Source organism: Mirounga leonina, unplaced genomic scaffold, assembly GCF_011800145.1.
Source record: "Mirounga leonina isolate KUSES-001 unplaced genomic scaffold, KU_Mleo_1.0 Mir_53, whole genome shotgun sequence".
NCBI lineage: Eukaryota > Metazoa > Chordata > Mammalia > Carnivora > Phocidae > Mirounga > Mirounga leonina.
In genome coordinates, this window is record NW_023270807.1 from 41,547,441 (window position 1) to 41,566,735 (window position 19,295).

Sequence of the window (19,295 nt, forward strand, 5' to 3'; positions counted from 1 at the left end):
GAAAGTCTCTCTGAATGAAATGCTATATGTCATATAGGAAACCTAAAAGGATTCACCAAAATGTCTTAAGAGGATAGATCATTAAGAATTTCATGAGACATGAAAGAAGGTTCAAAACATAGGCCAGCAGTACTCTTCTTCCCTGTCATGGGAGTCAGTTAACAAGCACAGGATGGACAAAATTGATAGCATTTCTTTTCCCAGGGTCTCATGGGCTTCATTTGCAGTAACAATTTGGAGAGGTCTGCCACGCATTCAACAGTAATTCCTATATTTCCAACCAGTGACATCCCTAGCATATTTGATACAGAAAACATTTTTTCCTCTACACGACAAAATTATTTTCAGTATTCACTATGACATGAAATAAAAAGAATGTCAAGAAATGTAGACTGAATCTTTTTTCTTTATTCACCTTAATAAACATAATCATACCAGAAATGAATGAATGGATGGATGGATGAACATTCGGTTCTAAAAGGAAGAAAATAATGGATTATGTTCTTGTGATCTCGATTTACTCACGATACTTTTTGGGGAAAAAAAAAGAAAAACATATCTATGTTGTTTTGTCATGATTACCATTACAGTTTCTATTTTTGAGCTTTAGCTTCTGCAAATTTAAAAATCTTAAACACAAATAAAAAACTCCAAGTAGTCACATAAGATGACAGAACTGAAATAATTCAAGTTCTGTTCTATTGTATTTACAACTATTATTTAAAACCCCCAGTTTAAACACAGGAATATGTGAAGATACAAACTATGGCAGATGGGAACACCAATGATTCTAAATCATTACAAACTTACTCTTGAAACAAATACATGTAGCTGAGTCTCATGTGTCAGGGGGTAACTTCACATCTGGCAGTTCTCTAAAGTAATTTACAAGTGGAATACAATATTCAGTGAGGAATAAGTCTTTTAAAAGGAGCTAATTTGAAGCATATGATATATATTATATATCATATATATTTAAAACACAACAGTAACTGCTATACTTGTTTAGATCTTCAGCTAACAATTTTTTCAGGGAGGAGTATTTTTCCACTGAGAGTGTTTAGACTTGCAGGCTCATAGTGATAATAAATAGCAGAGTAGATCAATGTTCATGGTTCTGTTATTGTTTTTACCTTTCCTATACAAAACGCACATCTTTTTGCTTGTATCTGGGGTAGATTGATCCCACTCACCCAAATTTGATAAGCTACTTCTTCCGATTTAATGATGTTGGATTGCAATTTTGATGGACCCAGGCTCATACAGTAATCTGAAACATTCCCTCCACCTCCATCCATAGATCAAATAATGTTATCCAGTTTTTTCACAGAAGCCTACTGCATAAACCTTCCTTACTTAGGACCTACACATACTTCTCTGAATTCTTGGCCAGCTCAAGTTGGATGGCCAGCTCAATAGGACAACATGTTTAGAGTCCCACCTGTATCCCATTCATCTCCCTCCCAATGTAGTGTCAGTGCATGACTCCCCAAAGGCATCTTCTTTCTTCTTTCATGATATTGCTGAAGCTAACACGCAAAGACTCAAGACTTTTTTGTACCTGTTCACTCTCAATGTTGTACACTTTCCTTCCCAAGGAAATAGAGAGGGGTCAAGTTTGTTCTTTATTGCCTCTTCTATAACCCTAAAGACCTGCCAGATTTCCCTTATGTCTTAGTATTATTTTATCTCCATAACTTGTTTATACAACTCTTATGGGCTTATAAAAATTGTTAACTATAATATTTAATCATAAAGTAATTTCCTACTTTTCATCCCTGATGTTCTTGGGACGTTATTTTTGCCTTTATGAAAATGTACTCTCCTGAGTTTTGATTGTGTTGTATTTTGGCTAAGAAAATGAACTTAAAACCTTCTTTTCCTGTTACGTAGATCTCTTTCCAAAAGGAAGTATTTAACAATAAAAAAAAGCTTTCTGGCTGTGGAAAGTTAACCACATTCAAGCCCATGCAGTCTTCGATTTATCAGTTTATTGATTTATTATATATGGTATGTGTAATTTATTTTATATATGATTTATTGTTTATTACATAAACATTTATTGTATAAACATATTAGAGCTTCAGATGTGACAGAAACTATGCCAGGTGCTGGGGATACAGTGATGACGTGGCAGGTAATCAATTCTGGCCACATGGGGCTTACAATCTACAAGTGACTAAAATTTACATTTTTTACATTACTTGTAGAATTATCCAACTTCTGAAGTGACTTCAAGGTGCACATTTGCAAAACCTGTCATAAAAGACTGTGGTTTAACCAAAGACCTCATTGTCTACAATATATAGGTACAAACAGTTAGAACATAGACCAGCCAGGGGCAATATGCCATAATGATTAAGAATTCAGGCTATAGAGTCAGGTTGTCCTAGGTCAAATCCTGGCTCTCCCCGCTGCGTGGGTAGTGGGCACTGACAATCTACTTGACCTTTCTGACTTTTATGTTCCTCAGGATCAAAGGGGATAAAAATAGTATGTATCTCACAGAGTCACTATAAGGACTGAATAAGATCTGAAGAGCTGAGAACAGCACCCAGCACATAGTAAATGATAATTAAAGGTTAGCCATCTTTATTATCATTTGCTACAATGATTTTAATTTTCTACTACAAATGTTTACATAAAAGCCCCATTAGATGACAATTAGAAATAAAATGTAAGAAGTGTTTCATTAATTTGTTCATAAATATATCAGTCAGAATCCAATCAGAAAAACAGAAACCACACTGAGGATTTCAAATAGCGGGAACTGACTACAAAGGAGTTGGCAGGGTGAGCACAGGGGAAAAAGGAAGGCGTCGGGACCCCTGGAGACCAGGAAGCTGGTGATGTGCCCTGGGCTGGCACCCGCCCGCTCACCCTTGCCCCTTGCTGCTAGAGATGTCGCCACCACAGCCAAGGCTAAAAGCACCATGCCTGGGGCCAGAACTGCCCCAGAGGCACCACTGCTTTCAGGACTGGACACCTGCAGAGATGTGCTGCCAGGGAGCCCACAATTGTCTCTTCCATCCCAGAAACCACCAGCACCCACCAGTCCCTGCCATGGAGTTGGTGCCCAAGGCAGAAATCTCTCTACCTTCAGCCTTCTGATTTTCCCCCAGTGCCTCCCATGGGCAGCACCCGAGAGAAAGGGAGTGTACTGGGCAGACTACCAGTCCCAGCAGTACAGAGCAGAGCTGACAAGGACAGGCGTGGAACTGAGGGACAGCAAGTAAATAGCACAGACACTAACACCTGCTCAGACCCATGATCAGATCAGAATTGAAGGGTCATCAAGATAATTTAATTCAACTTCTAGTTGGGAAATACAAATGTAAAGGTTCTCTTTCCTGTCCACTTTTTGTTGTTTCTGGATAGTTGATTTTGTTTCAGCTAAGTTTCGTGTTTATCTTGGCACGAACACCACCACAGACTCTATTAGAAGTTTCCAAGGAGGATTTCTTAAAGGGATTTTTAAAATGAGAGAATTCTAATGTTTGCAGTAGAATTTTAAAACGCCACTCTATCCAGGCTACTAATCAATGCCACTAGTTTGCTGTCTTGGTAATGAACACTGCAGAGGTGTCGATCCCCCCCTATCTATCTGGGTCACTGAGTAGGGTGTGGAAGCTTGTGAATAGCTTCCCCAGCAAATAAAAACCATGCCAAGAAAATGGTAATGGGTAATGATTATTGCCCAAAAGATACACAAAGCAGCCTTGGGAAAGCACGACCAGGGGCAAAGCAGCACAGCCTCATTATGCAGTCAGGAGAGAAAAAAAGGCAAGTCACAAACTTTTCCTACCTAGTTCTTAAACATTTGTTTTTACTCAAAGGGCCCTGAGAACCAATGTGAGGAGAATATTCATTCAGATGTTTAGCAGCTACTAAACACACATTACCAAAACTGTGTCCTGATATTAGGTCTGAAGCAGTTAGTTCTAGTTAGAATCTGTGCGAATGAAAGTAAGATACAGAGTTAATCCTTAACTGGGCTGGTTACTTTCACATGAGAAATACACTTGCAGGATCAGGTGCAGCTGGATTCAGACAAGGATGTGGGTAGATGGGTTGGAAAGAATCAGCACGTAAGTAGAAGTAGGTGGCCACTAATGTGGTAGGGACATATCCATTTATTTGAGGGTCTTTGACACTCATTAAAATCTCCTCCACCCTCTTGCCAAAGTCCCTCCTCAACATGACTAAGCTTCATTTCCCTAATGAAATTTCAAAAACCCACTTTTCCCCTCAACCACTTAATACTTCAGAGTGGGCCATATCAAGTAATACATTTGTGAGGTTTACATATTGAATAGCTAAGAAACAGGGAAAAGCCACAGGGGCTAGTTATGGCAGGGATGCTAGGACTGAGAAAGGGGTGGTACAGAGAGATGGAAAGCATTAATTGCAAATTATGCCTAAAGGGAAGCTCATCAAATACATATAGTATTTTAAAGGCAACATGATGTTCCAGAAAGAACACAGGCTCTGGCGTCACTCAGACGGGAACTTAAACACGATTTTTTCATTTCTTGGAACCTTAGGGATAATATATGTAAAATCACCTGGCACAGAGCAGACCTTTGATAAAAGGCAGCATTCATTTTTTACGATGTATATATAAACAGAAAGTGCGTGGTTGGTCATTATGACATAATAGTTGACCCTGTGAATATAAAAACTGCAGATGCCTCAGTGGGGCACCAAGTTTCTCCTTCACACAGCACTGGGAACAGTATTTACATGTATTTGTATAGCTGGCCCCCCACACTGCCCGTCAGCCAGGGAGCAGGCCCGACCTCCAGCCACAGTCAACAGCCCAGGCCACAATACCGAGAAGTCTGGAAGGAAATCCTGCCTGTGTGCTACTGGAATTTTATAATCCCTTATCAAAGTGATAATTTGAAAGATTTGGACCAGGTTGTTTATGTTTCCAACAAAACAAAACAAACCTTTGGAGATAGCACCAGATAATGGGGAGAACATGAGCGCAGGAGTAGAAAATGTCCTCTGGCCTCAACTAAGCCACTAGCTCTCTGTGCCATCCTGGGGACTTCTTTGCTCTCTTTACCACGTGAAAAGCCCCTTAAACCAAGTATCCAGGGAGGGCTTCTCAGAGGAGGTGAGATCTGAACTGAGACTTGAGTGACAGGAAGGAACCAGGTACGGAATGAGCTGGCAAAAGTGCCTGCAGGATGGAGCAAATAGCAATTGCAAAGGCTCTGGGGCAGGAGAAAGTGCAGAGTGTTCAAGGAACAAGGAGAAGGCCCACGGGGCTAGGGCATCATGAGCAGCTGGGAGCATGATTCAAACTGAGGTCCAAAAGCACACCGGGTGTTGATCACATTGGGCCTTGGGTTTTATCCAATAATCAATGGCAAACCCCTGGAGGGCTTGAAGCACATGGAGGACATGAAGTGAGTAATATTTTTAAAGACTGTTCTGGCTGTTGTTCAGGGAATAGCGTAGGGAGCATGAGTGGAAGCAAGGAGGCTATTTAAAGCCTATGGCAGCAGTTAGGCAAGAGATGATGGTGGCTCAGTCTCAGGTGGCAGCAACGGAGAGCCAGAGAATGGGATGAATTCTGGTTCTATATTGGAGTAAGATCAATATATATTATATGGAAGAACTGGATGTGTGAGACGATGGAGGGCTGCTCAAAGACCGCCTGGGAGAAGGCAGAAGGTGGTGTTTAAACAGTGTTGGCATTTCCCCAGGTGAATACATTAGAGGAGAGATGGGCAAGAGTCAGGCCTTGTGCAAGACAGTGAATCTTCAAAAGTAGCCTAGAATCTTAGGAGAGAAGTGAGGATACAGGTAGACGGGTGATGGAGAGTAAAGCAGCATGGAAATCAATGGATTGAAGGTCTCTATTATCAGACATTGACATGCAGGTGTTAGAGTAGGTACCAACATTCTAACTTTTGGTAAATTATTCAATAATTTTTCAAAGTCTCAATTTCTTCTTCTGGAAAATAGGAGTAAGAATTCCTAATTACAGAGCCATGGCTGGTATTCAATTAGTTCATGTATATAAAGCATTCCCTGAAGAGCCTGGTACTTAGTAAGTGCTCAGGAAATGAAATAATTTATAATAATAAACCACCTTCCAACGCCCTTTCAATTTCTCTGGGCCACAGGTCTCTTGACCGGTACTTACACAACACCCATGGAAATTAGAATGCGATTGCCCTTTTGAGTTAACTCTCCCCCATCTAGTGATCGGATGAAGGTAAAGAATTTCAAACACACAAAACTATGATCACATATTAGTGTTCATAACACCTCTATCCCCAGTAAGTTCCATTTAGCAAAGTGTCAATCAGTTAAAAGAGGACATTGGGAGCCATTTAGACATCTTTTACTTTTAGGAAATAAGGCAACCCCTAGACTCAGATCCCAAAGGTGCCATTACAAGCAAAGTCCATGTGTCTGTCTCCCGGACTTTATGTTGCTCTCCTCTGACTGGTTCTCAAGAGCAATGCCCCATGTCTGACTTGGAGAACCCTGTTCTCCCAGGACAGGCTTCTGGGAGCAGGTCAGTCATTTTCAGAAGCTGCATTAACCTTTCAGGCACCATTTAGTGGATTAATGTTTTGATGCACTAAATAGTACCCTAGTGGTCCATTCAGATATGATGCTGCCTTTAAGGAGAAATTGGGCCAAAAACTTTGTTGTTTCCTAGAAAAAAAAGACCCTTAATATTTGCATTTATCTTTACAACAGTTCTCTACGGACCCCATGATGCAGTAGAATCCATTATGATTCTGGTATCAAGGGAAAGGAATAAAACTGGCACAATGGTATTAAGAGCAAGGCAAGTGAGGTGATCTACTGTGTGCTTTAACAGGACAATTTATAATGATGCTTTTCTAAACTGGCAAGAATTGGCCTATTTTAGAAATACAAATGTGGGAAGATAGACATACATGTTCAGTGATCTAAAAATGTAATTCCTCCAAGTAATCGATGACATTTTTCAATAGCTAACTCTCACTTGAACACTTTCTTTGCGATAGATGTATTCCAAGTACTTCGTATTAATTATTTCCTCTTTACAGCAACCTTATGATTCGACTACCATCGTGCCTGCAGTATGGATAAGCAAACGGATGCACAGAGATGTTAAATGACTTGCTTATATAGCTAGCAAGGTGGTATAATCAAGATTCAAATTCAGACAGCCTAGCTTCATAGCCTGGCCTCTTAATCATGCACTCTAACCATGCTTTTCAAACTTTTTTTTGGCCATGACTCAGTAGAAAGTACTACTATCCTGTAAACTAGTAGAAAGAATTTTAAAGATAATACTTATCCTAACAATTGGGAATACCTTTCAGTATTTTTCTTTTTATCCTTTTCCATTCAGCTTTTAAGAAATGCTGATTGAGACTGAACTTATTTTCTGACTCATTATGGGTTGGGGTCCTTCGTTTTCCAAACACTGCACTAATTATGCTGCCTCCCAAACAAAAGAGCCTGGGATTCATAAAGAACCTGCCCTGGAATTGAATGGAGGCTGAAATCGGCTTCTCTCTCATTTCCTGCCCATCCTCCAAACCTCACCTGTGCCCCGTTAAACAATCAGCCAGCAGGGGAAGATCAGGGAGAAGAGGAAGAACTGATTTGCTGAAATGTCCTAATTCCTCCTCAGTTGTTTTATTTCTTTGTTATACCATTCAAATTATGCCTGGATCATTTTAATAGAGAATAAAAAACATCATCCAAAAATCCAATTCCTGTAAGCCCTAGAATAATGGCATTTTTTTTTTTTTACTAATGAAACGTGCAAACTACTGCCGAGTCCATTAATAGCCTCAATTTTTAATCTCTCAGATGATGGAACATTAAGGTTTCCATAGCAGCAGATGCTAGCTGTTGGGGGATCCCAGGCTTTCAGTTGTGTGACAATTAGGGTGAAGCATTGCTGAGACTTTCCAGTGTTTCTGTGTCTTCATTATGCAGCACTCAGTGTTTTTTTTTAAAAGCACTGATTATCATGATGTATTAGTTTAAAAGAGTTTGACATGTTGGTACCTACCCTGGGAGAAGATAGTAATTTCTTGCAGCCTATCACCAGGAGCTGCCTGACGTATCTGGAGTGATGATCTGAGGATGATCATTACCTTCAGTGTTTGGCTTATAAATTAATAAAAGTCTTGGTGAATTCAATTACAGATAGTTTGTATTCCAGGACCCTAATGATTTTTGATGAGGACAAAAATCCAATGATCTAAGACAAGACCAGGAAGTTCTTCTTCATCTCTAATACCCATATATCAGAAAACTGCAGTACATAAAGCTTAGTTTGATAAAAATTCACAAGTTTTTTGGATTAAGTATAGCTAAAGGAAGAGAGACACCAAAAGAGTGGCAAAAACAAATTTAACTATTGAATTATTACCAGCTACTCTCTAATGCCATTGATCACAGGATGCACAGTATAAGATCACCAAGTGCTAACTTCATAATTTGAAGGGCACAATTAAAGTTACTTTTTCTAAAGAAAGGTAGGGGTGGGGAAGAAGGGAGGGAGAGAAGGTTGGGGGGTGGCAAGTAGGATTATTCCCATTTTTCAAATATGAGAAAATATACCAGGAACTCAAATGTTGCTCATATAAACTATAGCATTCACATACAACACCTTACAAAGTAGGTTATTAATGGTCTCATTTCATCGATAAGGTGACAGAAGCTCCAGGATATTGTGGCAAAGTCAACGCCCTGTATTAATCAGACTTAGAAACAGAAATATCCTCTTGGACATACAGACCCATAGCTAGACCATGTTTCTTACCCTGCCTTGTGCTTAACTAAGATCACATAAGTGAGTTCTGGTCAATGAAATATAGGAAGCTGTGGGGTCTCTCCTCCTATCTGTTTGTTGGATGTTGATGCCCACGATGACCTTGCGAGCCATGTGCTGAAGACAGGAGATACCTCTGTCAATCTGGTTCTCTAAATGACTATATAGAAAAAGATCCCTCTGAGGACCCACACTAGAATGTGATGAGAGCAATTAATATATGTTTAATGATATTTTTATGTTGGGATTCTTGTTGAGAACCAATAGCAGTGTTAATTATCCTACCTAATATAGAAATTAATACTTTTGTTGCAAGATGCTACTGTAACACAAAATATGTGGCATTAGCAAAGAAACTAAACATGCCAGAAGAATGGCAATCAATATTATACTGTGGCAAAACATTTGGGAAAATTGCAATATTACTAAAAACAGTTCATTTGCCTACTAACATGGCCATTCTGGAGGAAATGGTTAGAAAGAATGAGTGGATTAGTGTGTGTTAATGAACTTGGCTGGGTTTGGTAGGAAAGTTAAGGGAAAAAAAAAAGAGGTACATAGGAGAAAACTGGCCAGTGTGTAGAAATTTGGCCAGGATTGGAAAAGCCAACTGCTTTTCTACCCCAATTTAAGATTTGAGGATTAAGCTCAAAACAGCCTTTGAGCCAAAGAAATCTTTAAAACCCAGTCCCACAGCAAAATCACCTTAAGAATGTGGCCTTCCCTCTTGAGATTAATGGCCTCAAAATATTCACTATTTGAGAGTGAAAGGATTGGGGAAGTATAGAGGGGAATCCAAGAAATAAAACAATTTGCAAATCATATCTAGTAAAGAATTTGTTATGAGGTTACTGAAGTTTTTAAGGGAATTTCATTACTAAAGGAAACATAGCATGGACTTAGAATGTCTTTGACTCTTTAGGGCTTAAAATAATCCTTGAATCTTTGATCTTCCACATGCAGGGAGCTCTACAGCTTCCAACAAAGGCCTACCAAATGCCACTTTCAGATGTGGCCAAGAAGAAGAATAAAAAGGAAGAATCCCCTAGAGAATGGATCCAGGAGCCACAAAGTACCTACTGGAAAGCAGAATCAAGTTTAATCAGGGGCTAATGAGGACCTGAAAAATTTCATAACGCCAGCCCCAAGGGATTACCACATTGCTCTGCACCAGTGACTGCTGTGGCTTCCGTTCTTCCCTTTGCAGAATGGGAGTGTTTACTGCCATCCTCCCCTGGCTTTATCACTGCCTGGTGTCTTTAGAGTTCAAAAGTCAGCATGTCACGAAATGCCACATCCATATGCCCATACCAGCCTGAGGTCCTAGACTTTGAGTGGAGGCAGTGGCTGGATAGGATTGTAGATTATGTAGCTTGGGGTCGTGCAGCTGTGTATAGAAGGAATAGTAAAAGATATTTGGTAACCAAATGGGAGTACTAAGGAAAAGACAATGCTGTGCTCACCAAACACATTTCCTTTTCTTCCAAAGCACACAGTCCAGCCTCCCTCACAGATAATAGGCTCATCCAACAGTGATGACCAAAGAAATATTGGTAGAATTGATATAAACACTACATTCAGACTTAGTTCATAAAATCTGTGAACAGAATCTTCTACTTTCTCTCCCCTTCCCAACCCCTGCCATTTGGACGTCAACAACCAGGGAAAACTTGAGAGCTACACATTGAAGATGACAGATTATTGATCAACCTGGGTTAAAAGGTTGTATGGAGAAGAGCTCCCACTTCTTCACTCTAACACACACTGGACTGCACGAGAATGACTATAATCCCGCCAAACTGGAAGCAGCCAGGATGTTCCTCAATAAATGATTGGATGAATAAACTGTGGTTGACCCCTACAATGGAATATCATTCAGGAGTAAAAAGGAATGAGTTATCAAACCATGTAAAGACATGGATGAATATTAAATATACATTGCTAAGTAAAAGAAGCCAGTCTGAAAAGGTCAATCTGCATCATTCCATTTATATGACATTCCGGAAAGGAAAAACTATAGAGATGATAAACAGATCACTAGTTTTCAGAGTTTAGGAAGGAGAAGGTTGGGGAAGGGCTGAATAGGTGAAGCAGAGGGGATTTTTTACGGCTATGAAACTATTCCGTATGATATCATAACAGTGGATACACGACACAAAGTATTTATGAAAACCCGCAAAATTTTACAGTACAAAGAGTGAATTTTATTATATGCACATTAAAAAGAAATCATTTAAGAGGTCAGAGGATCACAGGTTGGAATGCAGACTGTGACAAAAGAATCTAACTGTATTAAAAAGGTATGAAACTCACCGAAGGGATCAGAGGTGCTTACTTGTGTAATTTTGGAAATAAGGGAAGTCTATGAGACTAAAGATAGAAGGAACTGTGCCCCAGCACTACTCTACAGTTGATAGAGTTGTTTCACACAGGGATATATGTTAAAAACTCTAAAATCAGTATATATGGAACTGAATAATTAAATAAATGGATAGCAGATGATAAAAGCAGGGTATCTCACTATGGGAGTGGGAGGTTACACACAAGCAAGGAGAGAAGTCTAGAATGATCCATGCAGTAATGGACTAGAGTGGGAGACATCAATATGGATTTATGTTTAGCTTAATATAGACCCAATTGATGACATATAAAAATATTTATAGATATATGTATACACATGGGTTGGTATATATACTCATATATTCCCTTATTCTGCCAGCTGATAGTGCCTAGAAGCAACAATACTCCAGTAGCAACAAGCAAAACTGGCATCCAGATCTTTCCTAATACCACTCTCCAATAAAAAGAGCCAAGATTATTTGGGAAAATGGCTGATTCTAGGACTGGAGCAGGAAACATGCAAGATGAACTACTACAACATCTAGTAGTGCCAGAAAGTTAGCAAATGCTTAAAAACAAAACAAAATCCACAATGGTGGAATTACATCAGAAGAAATAGGAGTCAACTGAAAGAGCTCCCAATGGTCAAAGCTGGAACAGTTTAACCAATGAAATTAAGTATTGGATTCCATCTCAAAGTATGAAATAAATATCCCCAAGTCCATAATGATATAAAGAAGTGACTGAATTAATAAACAAATGGAAGAAAAGAGACACATCTCCCATGCAAAAAAATTCCAAATAATCTAGGTAGACACTCCAGTTTTAAAGAAGGATAGCATAGGTCTCCACTCCTTAACCGTGGGCTGCACATAGTGACTTCTCCACAAAGAGAACAATAGGGAGCAAGGGAAACCCATGAACTACAGTGGAGAAACCTGAAAAACTACCTGAGCCAGGTGATCAAGCACAACATCAACAGTCATGTTGATAGTATATATTCTTAATATGATGTCATAAAAATGGCAATTTACCTCTGTGTCTTCCCAAAACTCGTAACTAGAGCCTAATCATAGAAAAATCAGACAAATCCCAACTGAGGGGCATTCTGCAGAATGAATACCTGGCCAGTTTTCCTCAAAACTCTCAAAAACAAGGAAAGTCTGAGAAACTGGCACAGCCAGGAGGAGCCTAAAAAGACCTGACAACTAAAAGTAATGTAGCATTCCGGCTGGGATCCTGGAACAGAAAAAGGATATTCATTAGATAAAAATTAGGGAAATCTGAGTAAAATATTGACTTTAGTAAATAATAGGAATATTAGTTCATTAATTGTTCCAAAAGCACCATAACAATGTAAGATGATAATAATAGGGAAAACTATGTTTGGGTATGTGGGAATTCTTTGTACTATATTTGCAACTTCCTATGAATTGACATTCTAAAATTACAAGTTTATTTAATTAAAAAAATGTTTGAGTATGATATTAAGATCACTTATTCTTTTATTCTTTTGTTAACTTTTTCTCAAGCTAAGTTGATGGGGTGGGATAGGAGGTTTATAAGGTTACTTCTATTTCTAAAATTCTGTGATTTCATGACATAAATCTGCCAAGAAATTTATCACAAGCAAAAAAATCCTAAGACTATTGGCATTAACAGCCCAGTAATATTACTATTAACTTTTTTTGTTCAATTTCATGCCTATCTAATAACTAGGAAAAAATTTAACTTCATTTCCGTACTTTTTCTTGACAATATGCAGTGTTTGCCAGATCTTTCCTCCAACAATCATCACAAAAGCAAAAAGTCTCTTGTAATGTAGAGTGTTTACTGAGAATGAGCTAGCACAGCATGGGAAAAGTGGTTATTTTTAAGCAGGCCCATTATATTCCTCTGGAGAGCAATGGTGTACATATTCAAGCAAATTCACTAGGACACAGGGCAGATGATGAAAGAATATGACTGAAAGGTACTGCTGTGGTTTCACATTAGTAAGCTGGATGACCAGTGGCAGGCTAGCCCTGTGGGAACACCAAGAATGGAGAATGGAAGGGAAAAAAGAACTTCCCATTTCTTCTCTAAAATGAGAGTTACTATTTCCTAAAGCTGTACAGTAAGTAATGGATGGAGGACAGGCAGGGTGGTAATTGTTATAAAGGTTCTCAGATGGGGGTTGGGGGAAAGGTGGCTGATATGCATCAAGAACACACAGTGGATGAAAAACTGTTGAGTAATTGTAGCCAACACAAAATATGTCCCATATTTAGTCAATTGAACAGCACTAGAGTTCAGCCTGAAGCTAACTTACAAACAAGATCTCCTGAGTGATGGGGTAAGAAGACTCAGTGAGCTACTGTTTATAACATGTCTGCTTCTGGCAGAAAAGGGAGGTCTTTTTTTTTTAAAAAAAAAGAAACTGGTAACTTTAATATTCATAGCTTTTAAAAAAAACTGTCAAGAAGAGATTTAAGAAAAGCTGAGAAAAGACTGAGTTGAAATCAGAAGAACCTTGTTTGATTTATGCAATCAGTATTTTAAAATTCCAAACAAGCAATATATTTTTATTAAGCACTTGTTTGCTCCTGTATTATATTCTACTCTTTAGAGATTATAAGAGGAATGTAAAACAAGGTCCCCCTACTGTGAGGGAACTTGACCCCAGTCTAACAGCAGAACCAGAGCAGGTAACCAGACATGGAAAATTAGAGAAGCCAACTGTTGGAAAATATCAGAGCAAGAGGATGTCAGAGATGGGCTTACTGGAATGAAGGCCAGTAAAAAATAATTAGAGTCTGATTCCTAAAATATGTTTAAAGAAATACATTTTTATTGTTTATGGGTGATTAAAGAGAATTATGCAATAAATGAAACCTTTAACAAAGAGGTAAATGCAATCCTGCCTACATGACCAGTTACCTAGAAAGGCATGCCAGTAAATCCCCAGTCAGAAAGAACACAATCTTGTAAGCAGCCAATTCCAAACATTCCTAAATCCAAAAGACAGTCACAGCATCCCTTTACTGTGTTCTCTAGGTCCCTGTTAGGTTATTTAGCATTATCCACAGTTGGGCACCCAAAAATCTATTTTCCCACAGTCTTCCCATAGAATCTCAGCTTCTTTCAGCTACTGCTCATTGCTATCAAAGCCATGCGAAGCCATTCCTGGATCCATTCTGGGAGAGCAAGGGTGGATTCTTTATTTTTCAGAGTAGGGTATGTAAAAGACAAAAAAGACCCTCCTTTTGCCAATACCCATCACTTCTCAAGGCAAGATCTATCACATTATTTTTCTGGAAGAACTCACCACCACTTTTAATGAAGAGGTAAAAGAATAAAAGAGGTAAAAGGAACAGTTTATTACGTCGTGTATACATAGGTTTGTGGTTCTAAGTTACTTGAAAATGGTGTGTTCGTCAAATAGGTTTTTATGTATTCTTTCTGAACTATTGTATTTATGCTCTCTTTAATAAGGAAAAATCTTGGTTTTCACTATAGAAGCATATAAGATATTTTCAGTTTCAATTCTATCAGAATTATCAAAATTCGTTATCATGGGAGACCCCATTAGTGAGATATTATACTATTAAGACACTCTTTTTATAACTCTGTTCTTTTGAGTCCTCTGCCTGCTCTCTGTAATATTTTTACCTCTCCAGCAAATGCTCACATTTCAGTCTTAAACTAGAAATATTTTTTAAAAAGACATTGTTTTAAGAAGATAAAAAATGGCTTTCAAAATATAACTTTTTAAAGATTCTACTTCATGCAAATGAAAAGCCCAAATATAGCTCAAAATGAGAAACTCCCACAAAGAAATAAAAAAAAAAAATCCTAGTCCCAAATGAAGACCTGCTTATTTGTGGCAGCACATTGAAAGAATATGCTCACACCCCGGAAATTCTCAGTAACCAGCTTTTCTCCATAACACTTGTAGATGGGTTCTTCAAAGAAAAGAGATGCTTTTTCCAGAAGCAGCCCGCTCTTTAGAGACAAATCACTCTGTGGTGTTTGCGTGTGGTGACAGGAGAGGGAGAAGGCAGGGGGCTCTGCACCCTTTCCCTCGAAGATTTGACTCATCCCATTCGAGGGCCACTTTATTTCTGTTGAGCCCATGGTAACAAGGTAAATGACTAATACAGGTATATTGTGTTTTCCAGAATAGGATTATTCCTTTGCTTTTATCTTACTGGTTTACCATTAAAAATAAAAATATAATGCAGCGTATTATATTAAATATTGGAATAAAATGCTTTCTGTTAAACATATTTCACCTCCATAGACAGAAATTTAAAATAATGAAACGTGTAATTTAGTGAGATTAGTAAAGGGATAAAGAAGTACCTCTTCAGACAAATCTCAAATATAAAGAGTTCCCAAACAAATTCATCATTCATTCATTTTTAAAACATTTATGCCAGACACTATTCTAGAGAAACAAAGCTCAATAAGGTCTAGTGTTGGTTCCTGGTTGCAAGAAATTTACTAGCGGGCAAAAAAGACAAATATGTAAACAATTAACGAGGTCCTTGGAGTGAGCACTCATCCAACCTGACTCATGTCCTCATACGAGGAGATTAGGACACACAGAAGGACACCAGGAGTACATAATCACAGAGGCATGACCCTGTGAAGAGGCAGCAAGAAGGCAGACATCTGCAAGCCAAGGAGAGACACCTCAAGAGAAACCAACCCTGCCAGTACCTTCTTCTTGGACGTCTAGCCTACAGTACTATGAGAATACACATTTCTGTGGTTTTAAGCCACCCTGTAGTATTTTGCAGCCGGAGCAAACTAACACAACTCCCCAGTAACCACCCCCCTCCCCACCACCAACAGAAAATTCTGGTTCAGCTGAGGCTAGGCAGGTATAAATCTGAATGTTTTAAAAGCACACAGGTGAATCCCATGCCAGCACTCTTAGGGTTATGTCTTGAAAAGGTCAGCTACCAAAGAGAACTGTGTGTTTTGCCAGAGATCTCCTTCCTGCTGCATACCTTCACTTATCTTCCACACGTGATCTCAACCGCCACGGTGCCGCTGCTGCTATCTTGGTTTGGAGAGGTTTGGGGCCAAAGATGACTGCTCAGACCTGACCCTAGTCATCACAGAGAGGAAGCAGAGCAAAGGAACAGGAAGCCAGCTAGGCCTGCCAGTTAGGATGGGCATCCTACATACTTTCTACATACTTTCTACATCCTACGTACTTTCTACATATTATGACCCTGCAATTCAAATCTCATGGATGCACTGCCATGCCAAACTTATTTCTATGTGGCTGTGCCTCTCTCTTGGGGCTCCTTTCAGTTCTCTAACTCTGGGTTGTAGTTAAGTTTATCAAGCACTCTTGGGAAAAAAAAATCACTTCGTTTATCTGGGAAGTTCCTGCAGAAACAGTTCTTTTATAGATCTTCAAAATCTGACACTAATGATGTAAACTTGTCCCAAGGCAGCTGGGCACTTGGTAACACAGTGAGCCCTCAAGCAAAATTGTGAGGTTGGAGAAATCTGTCTTCAACATTTTAGCCTCTTCTGTTTCCCGTTATGTCAGTGAGGCCACTCACTGATCCTGGTTCCAGACGTCGGTGGCCCTTCTGCACTCTACTGACATTTGATTTGGAGAAAGTTCTCCTAAAATTCATTTACTCAGTCATTCACTCACCCAGTACTTTCTGAGTTTCCTCTCTATTGCTGCTGGCCACTCACTGAACTAAGAGGTAGGGAGACAATGATATTTTCTGTTCTTAAAGAGATTATAGCTGGGGGCAGGCAGAGGGGATTCAGCAAATACTGTTACCAAAGAAGATACAATTACACAGAGATTAAAAAAAAAAAAAAAAGGAGCAAGAGTAGAAACAAGGACTATGAGGGTGCAACCCAGAAACCCACCTGAAGGAACTACCCCAGGGGAAGGGATAAAGTCCCGTTGCAGGCTCAAGCCAAGGTAGATGTGGCTGGTTCGAGAAGCGTCAGCTGGTGGGCCACAGACACCTCTTTGGAACATGAACCCTAAGAGGGAGGTGGGAACCAGACTATGCAGGGTCTCTATCTATCATGGAGCTGGAATGGGGGCGGCTTCCTATTCATGAAATCATCTGGTTAATGAGAAAAAAGATCAGCACACTATTCGGATTCCAGTGTGATCATTACTAGCACAGATTTCCTGACCAACTACATTTCAAATTCCTATTGTAGGTGGTGATAGAACCTGGCTTGCTGATATGACTGTTGTTCAAGCACAAAAGCCGTACTTGAAATTAGCCCCAAGCACAGCAGGTTTTTTTCCTTAAGCAATCCACATGAGACTTTTTTATTGTATCAGATGTCACAAGGATGACAGCCATTTATCCACCATCCAAATGGAATATGATTTTTTTCAACCAAATTTAGCAACTGGACAATGTTTATACATTTACGAATGTTAACTTCTCTGAAATAGCGATACTGAAAGTAGATATGTTCTTTGGAGGGCTTTTCCGAGCCGGCCTTCCATATAGGGCTTGTCTGTACTTGCCTGGCTTATCTCCCCCTAGAAGAAGAAAATAATATCTAATCCTGGCATAGGAACTGTTCCAGGGCTGACTATACCCGACCCCCACCTCCTTTCTCTTCGAAAGCAAAACTATACATTTCCACATAAACAACAGCCGGCGAGAAGGCACAAATGCTAAATGGGAAATTAACTTAGAGTGGGTGAGACAGACTACTAAAATTTTGACTATCCTACTAAATTTAGCCAAGGAAGATCCATCTATGCCAATTTAAAATGGTTCCCAGGAGCTGCCCGATCACACATTTCAGCAAAAGACAGAGGACCAAAATAGAGAATGGAAATGTAGTTATTCCCTGCATCGAAATGTGCTTCTAATTAAGGTGTCTATGCACACATACAGAAGAAATAAATAGCTCTTTTCTGCTGGACAAGGATTACTACGTTTTCTGATGAATTCACTCTGGCTTGCCGACTCTTTCCTTCACTTAGCCATACAGACCCAGATGAGCTGGAGCTGCAGAAAGGGAAGGAAATTCAGAACTGCCATTATGTCAGGGGGAAATCCCACCTTTTTTTTTTTTTTTTTTTCATGAATTTCAGTTCAATATTAAAATGCACCAGGTATACATTTGTTAAATGTATTAAGTCAACTCCTTCTTCTATAGTACTTCTCTCTCTAGTTCCAGTTCTGTGTTGCAAAGACTGCTTTATCAATATAATTAGTAGTTTCTTTTCGCAAATGTTTTCTTTCATGCTTCAACTACCACTGGCATAAATAATAATGTTAGAAATAAATGATTACACAGCTGTGACTTTGATCTGGAGATTTTGAAGATGATATTTGCATTATTTTAGAAAGAACTACCACATAGAGTGTGTTTTTAGTTGTTTTGCACATTGCCATAATTATATAACCTATGGCTTTGGAATCAGGACTCTGAAATAAATGTGTAGTTCTACCCCTGACTTTCTACATAACCTTGACAAAGACATTTACCATGTCTTGGCTCAGTTCCTCTATCCATAAAACAGGGATAAAAATATTGACTTTACTAATAGGGCTATGATTCAGATTAGTTATCCCAGCTTTGCAAAGTGCTTTCAAAAATCATCAGGCTGCAAAAATCACATTCAAGCAAAGGATGTACTTATTCTGCCCATCCTTCTAAATACCATCCTTTCCCACTCAAAGCATTCATTCTCTTCTCCCACATAATAATAGATTCTCTCAGGTGAGAAAATAGCCTAAGGGTGGATGTCATCAGGTCACCCCTTCTGAAATAATTTTATGAAATGTGAGGCGATACATAAATCAGTAACTAAGACAAAGTTAGAATTAGGTTCTGATACCAATGGCCTCTTTTTATTAAGATTACACTGAGTTTTTTTAGACTCCTGGTTTTTGTATTATGTCAATATTGTCATCATACTCATTATCATCAATGTTTATTGAATGTGAACCAGCTGCCAGGCACTGGACTACCTCACTTAATCCTCAAAACAATGCAGTGAGTGAATTGTCATTATTATCCCCATTTTACAGGGAAGGTAGTTGAGGCTTACAAGGATCAAATAACTTGAAGTACAGGACTTGTAAGAGGTGGAACTGGACTGCAAACTCGGTTCTAAATGATCCCAGAGACCCAGCTTTTTTTT